At 38.7% G+C, this 6,576-nt stretch overlaps 1 pseudogene; it reads right to left on the bottom strand.

Moving 5' to 3' along the window:
- Positions 1–323: 323 nt before the first annotated feature.
- Positions 324–6,576, bottom strand: part of LOC107602914 (WD repeat-containing protein 27-like) — a 38,544-nt pseudogene continuing 32,291 nt past the window's right edge.

Below are 6,576 nucleotides of genomic sequence, written 5' to 3'. Positions count from 1 at the left end.
TTAAATGCATGTTATTGATCTTATTTTGAATTATTCATGCATGCAGTTTTATTCATTCATTTTTTTGACAACATAATTTTCGTTAAAAATTCTCCATTTATTTTGTCCGCATAAAACCTGGCCCTTTCTTAAAATCGACTGCAAGCTTGCACTCAGAACTGATTCAATCAACAGCCATTGCATTGAACAAATTCCACATCCTACATTTGTTCTTTTCTGTAAAATGTTTCACCTGGATGTATGTCACAATACAGAAGAAAAGATCTGTCACTACAGTACTTTTGTAACATTGCAACTATATTGCTCAATCCATACCTACTAAATCAGGATGGACTCACTGGACCTTTGAACCTGCTGGACTCTTCAACCTTTGAAAAAGTTGCATTACGGTCTTTTTTAGAGCTCTCCTGTGCCTAAAATAACAACCTTAGCAGAGTACATATAATTGATTCACAGTCCTCCATACACCCAGGAACACAACACATAATATCTCCAACGTTACTCAAAGAATATCCCCCCCCACCCCCCCCAAAAAGATTCTTCCTCAAAACACACCTTTAGCACAGTTGGCAAAAACTTTCATGTGAACATGAGAATGAAACAAAGACGTTTGTTGGAATGCATATGACTACCATTCAATATGAGGACTCTGTTTATTAAAATAGCAGTATGATGACTGTAACAGGCCAGTGTGAGTGATGTGTTGAGTTGTGTTGGAGAACAGGGACCGAGGTGAGGACACACTGGACCGTGCGAGGGGTGTAAAGGCTTGTGCTGTGCCTTACAGCGATCTCCCGACACAAGCTTTGATTCGCTGCTTGAAACCCCCCTGTGGAACCTTTTTCTGTGGATTCATTTAACGGTGAAAGGAAGATGGGGTTCCTCATAGGTCCCACAGCAAGGCAGCGGGACAACACACACACTGTAAAACATATTCAGCTGCACTCAATACGATAGGCTGGAATAAAAGAATCCCATTCAGTAGTCGAAGAGATTCTTCTTTTCAATACCTTCATACCTTATGTTATTGTAATCTATGTCATATTTGAGATGGAAGGGAATCTATCTGTCATTTATACTCCTTGTGGTTAGAAGCAAAGCAAAATTCAAGACCACAAAAAAAAGTACACACAAACAGTTATAAAATGTACAGAGGGGCTCTGTTCCAAAATTGAGAGATCTGCATACAGAGGTAGCATAACACAAAGGCTGTTCCAAAAGACATCTGGTTTTGTTGGCGCCATATACATATATAGCGCCATTGCACTTTGGGCGTTCCGAGTTTGAGTCCCGGCTCACAGACCTTTCCTGATTCCACTCACCCTCTCTCTCCCACTTCGCTTCCTGTCATCATACTGTCCTATCGCAATAAAGGACAAAAATGCCAAAAATAAAGAAAGATATCTGGTTTCAGCTTAAACTTGCAGTCACAACTGTTACCATTGTTCAACTTTTGTGAAATCCAGTTATTTCAATGGGAATCCACAGGACCAAGAATATTTCCCTATGCAGATTTTGCACTGGGTTAAAGTTTGTCTCACAAATTTGCCACGTTGACCAACAGAAAGCTGCTTTGTGGTCTACACTGCTGACAATAGGTGTTTTTTTGCCTAGAAAATTTCATTGAAATTTTGCAGATGTTACAAAAAAGTCCAGCAGACGAGGCAAATTAAGTGCAGAATATAAATTCAAATTGTGTACTGTAATTAAAATGGATTCTTAAAGGGGTCATATGATGTTGCTTTTTTTGTGTATTTGGTGTAATGAAATGTGTTTATGTGGTTTAAGGTAAAAAAAAACACATTATTTTCCACATACTGTACATTATTGTTTCTCCTCTATGCCCCGCCTTTCTGAAACGCGTGGATTTTTACAAAGCTCATCGGTCTGAAAAGCGAGGTGTGCTCTGATTGGCCAGCTATCTAGTGCACTGTGATTGGCCAAATACCTCAAGCGTGTGACGGATATGTTATGCCCCTCACCATACTGTGATGCCTTGTCCCGGCTGGAGCGAAATAATTACGGATTATAATGACTTATACTGTCTTTTTTTGGCATTGCGTTGCATCGCGCCACGTAAACATAAAACCATGTCTGCATTTGTGATCGGAGAAATGGCAAACAACAAGTGCTACTCTACAATGCTCAAAACTCGCATTTGAATCATCAGTGGCAAATCCTTAAAATTAGAACGTATTTACAGTCTGTCAGTCAGAACAGCCGGCATTTCGATCAGGAAACAGTCCTCCATAAAATGTGCTGCACACATCTGAATATTTGGGTTGAACTGTTCTGGAACAGTGTTGTAAATACAACTTAACCACTGATTTCTAGTCATGTCCTCTTTTGGAAGGCCAAACAAAGTAGTTTCACACGGCGGGCTAGAGTGAGCGGCGGCGGGCGGCCTTGAGAACAGCGCGGCCGGCGGGCTTGCGGCAACCACATGTGACGACCCCGAGCTGAACTCCGCTTTGTACATGGTGAAAGCCGATCCGGCGATCCACAGCGCGAAGTTGATGTATTTCCTCAGCGACCAGCAAGGATCAGCTCCAGGCATGACGAAGTGGATATCGTCCTCTTTTGGAAGGCCAAACAAAGTAGTTTCACACGGCGGGCTAGAGTGAGCGGCGGCGGGCGGCCTTGAGAACAGCGCGGCCGGCGGGCTTGCGGCAACCACATGTGACGACCCCGAGCTGAACTCCGCTTTGTACATGGTGAAAGCCGATCCGGCGATCCACAGCGCGAAGTTGATGTATTTCCTCAGCGACCAGCAAGGATCAGCTCCAGGCATGACGAAGTGGATATCGTCCTCTTTTGGAAGGCCAAACAAAGTAGTTTCGCTTTCACAACGAAACTCACACAAAACACAAACACACACCCATCTTCACGACATGGCGGCAGCAACAATACTACAGCGAGAATAAAAATTACGCCTTCTTTCATTGCATGGACATTTGGGCGGCGTTATGCAAAACTTCCCACATCGTGACGTAGATATGTGGGGGCGTGTTAGAACGAGCCGTTTTAGGTAGGCGTGGTTGACTCTTAACTTTTATAAAGAGTATCTCTTTGGATTTGAGACTTTAGTCTTTGCAACTTTACAGATCTTCTTTATACACCAAGAGCTTGTAACACTTCAAAGAGAAAGGAAAAATTGAAATCGCATCATATGACCCCTTTAATGTCAAACATAACTGAAATCAATAATGTGCCAAATCTCCCATGCACTTTGCATTGATATTTCTCAAAAAAAAAAGTATTGTATTGATGAATGTTCTATGTTCTAGAATCCTAATATATTAAACGTTTAATCCTTATAATTAAAACCTACAATTAATTCAGCCCAAAGCAGGTAATATACAAATAGTTTTGTAGATAATTTCAGGTCAATTTAATAACTTTCCGGTTGTGTGATTGGTCTTGTTTCTTAAGCCTATTGGCAGACAAAATAAATGCAATTGGTGACTAAAATGACTTAAAGCTTTAACACTAGTCATTAGCTGTACTGGTATTGTATTGTACAGTAAAATGAGTTGTATTAGAGTTCTTGGTTAATACGTTTTTACCTCTGGATTGGCAGGGTTGAAAGCCACATTCAGGACCGTTTCAGAGTGTCTCGGCAGTTTATGGAGAAAGTTGCTGCTGCGTGTGTCATATATATACAGTAGGCCTGGAAGAAAAGTAAAAAAAAACAGTTTCAGCACAGCAAATGAAACACATATTATTCACATCAATATTAACTAAACTGCTTGCCTCATTACATATTCACACACTTTGTAAAATCACATAAACGTTCACACAGTGTCTTTAGTTTCAGTATTTGAGAGACTTCTTTCACATACACAAAAAATGTTTAACAGCCCCAACCTTTTGAATGGTGGTGTAATCGTTCTTTAACAAGGATTTACAGCATATCACTTACACCATTAAATAAATGAAAAGGTTAATAATGCCATATAGATGATGTGCAGAAAATCTACAGTATCTGTCATTAACACAGATAAACGCAGGAGATGTATGTCAGCAGACTGTTTGGATACCTCCATATGTTTCTTATTCAGGCCTCCTAGGAAATACACTGAGAGTGTTCTGTAGAAGACACAGGTCTCAGTGCCAGAAAGGAGCCAGCGACCGCTAACAGGTTTTTGCAACATCCAATTATGTGTATATTTAAGGCATTTAGCAGATGGCTTTATCTAGAACAACTTACAAATCAACTTCAGCTTGCTTTAGCTTCACATGCAAAACTGAATGTTCAAAAGATAGGAGGCCCATGAGATCTGCCAACACTGTATCCAAATAAGATGCAACGATCAATTAAAGCTCTTTCCTGATCAAGTTTTATTCTAACCAGCTACCAACAACATTTTGTGAATGTTTCTTAACCATGTTGTTCCAAATGTATATGCATTTCTTTCTTCTATGGAACACAAAATAAGTTATTTTGAAAAAGTTTTCTTTGGACTCTCATTGTACATTATTTTGACTCTTATTGTACTTTCCACAGAAGAAAAGTTTAGGAAAATAGCACAACTTGCCATGTTTTCCATGTCCTCTTTGCTAGATGTGGTCAAAATCAATCACTTTTTGTTGATCATACTTGTATTAGTTGTTTATGGCTTAAACATAATGTGGCTTGAAATTAATGCAATAATGGGGTGATGATAGAATTCCTTTTTCTGTGATTGTCTTGTGAAGTATAAAATGCATCAACAAATTCATCTGGCTTAAGGAAGTCTCAAGACAGCTACAAATGACAGCATAGTAGCTCACTACTGTTGTCTCCGTTCGGCTTCCAAGAAACACTGGAAAGTGGGCGGTACTGTGGAGATCTTCTCAAAACTGTCCTGCTTTACCCAGTATTAATAACAGCTATCAACACACACATATTATTCCACTGTCTTGAGCAAAGACTAAACACACAAACACAAACAGAGCAGAGACTGCAGTCCTCCCACATTGATGGAGCAAATGGTGACACATATGGAAAACCAATTGTTCAAAAAGACTCAAAATATTTAGTTCAAAATTGGGATTATGATTTTGGATTATAAGAAAAAATACTAATTGTTTGTATATTTAATGACAGCTTAAGATGCATGCATCCACAAGTTTGTGTAAAATCTGATCATCATGTTCTCCAGCATGATGTAAGAATAAACCAAAGAGCATCTTGTGCTTCAGTGGAAGCAAGGACATCTGACCATCTGTATAAAAACATTCACATAATCAATTTTACTTGAAACTAATCAAGTTGTGTTCAATTGACCTAGAAATAGGGCCAAATCTTCTCTGTAAAAACCAAAATCTAGGTCATTCATGAGCGTTCGCATGAGACAAAGTCCACTATCGCAAGTACTTTTTCATGAAATTGTTGAGTAACATCCACAGTTTTTTTCAAGGTCATTGGGACAACAGCTCTCTGAAAGATACTTTTTTCTCAGAGCTCTATTAACAACAGAACACCATGAAAGTATGGATATCCCACTGTTTTCCTCATATGAGCGAATAGTTTTGACAATTCTGGCAAAAGACACAAGACATGGAGAAGCTCAGCAGTAAATGTGATGCAGCTGCTGGATATGATAAGACATACTCAGAGAGGGAGAACTAAAGTGGTCAACGGAAAAAAGTGGTCCAGCAAAACAGAGATGATTGTAGGTTCCTCTCAGATTCCCCTCTAGATAGTATTTGTGGTATACATTTTCTGCACATTTTAATGCAGTCTTCCCAACCTGCTATCTATCTATCTATCTATCTATCCAGCCTGGTCTCATGTTTATACATAGGTATTAATACGTAACATTTACAAGCACAAAATGTACACTTTTGTACGTTTTTATTAATGCTAAAACGTACAATTTAGACGTATTTCAACGTTTAAAACGTACAAATCGCTGCGTATTTTTAGCTAAAAAACGTACAAATATTTACGTATCTTTCATATCATCAAGATATTCGTATCAATGCATTTTTATCATTTTATCAATAAGCGATTTAGATTTTAGACCCCTTAACCTACCAATTTTATAGCGAATATGCATTTTTATAATTTTATTAATACGCAATTTAGATGTTTAAACCCCTTAACCTACCCCCAAACCTTAACCTACCCATATAGCGAATATAAAAGGATATAAAACGCAAATGACCGAAATACTCAGGAAAATAACAATTTTAGTAACAATATAGCATTAAAATATTTTTATAGTCGCTAATTCCACTCCTACCTATAAACCTAAACATTTCTGTACAGTATAAGAAAAACATGACAGACAGAAAAATGCAATTACAATAATTTATTTATTGTAAAAATGTCAAAAGCAGCACTAAAAGTAATCCAAATGATGATGTGTTGCACCCGCAGTCCTCTCTGGCGGAATACAGTAGGTTTGTGTGCTCCAAAGCAGAATTTATGTTGTTAATCGCTGAAAATGTTATCCAGATAATTTTCCCCATCCACTCCGTGAACTCGTGAAGACGCGCGCGCATTATTCAAACACAGAAACACGGAATGTCGCAATCTGTGACGAATGCAGGTGAGAGCCAATGAGCGTTCGATTATCCTGCCGTAAA

The sequence above is a fragment of the Sinocyclocheilus grahami genome, unplaced genomic scaffold (assembly GCF_001515645.1).
Source record: "Sinocyclocheilus grahami isolate Dianchi unplaced genomic scaffold, SAMN03320097.WGS_v1.1 scaffold338.1, whole genome shotgun sequence".
In the NCBI taxonomy this organism is placed as follows: domain Eukaryota; kingdom Metazoa; phylum Chordata; class Actinopteri; order Cypriniformes; family Cyprinidae; genus Sinocyclocheilus; species Sinocyclocheilus grahami.
Note: the sequence above shows the minus strand (reverse complement) of the source record. Positions and strands in the feature narration are given on the sequence as shown.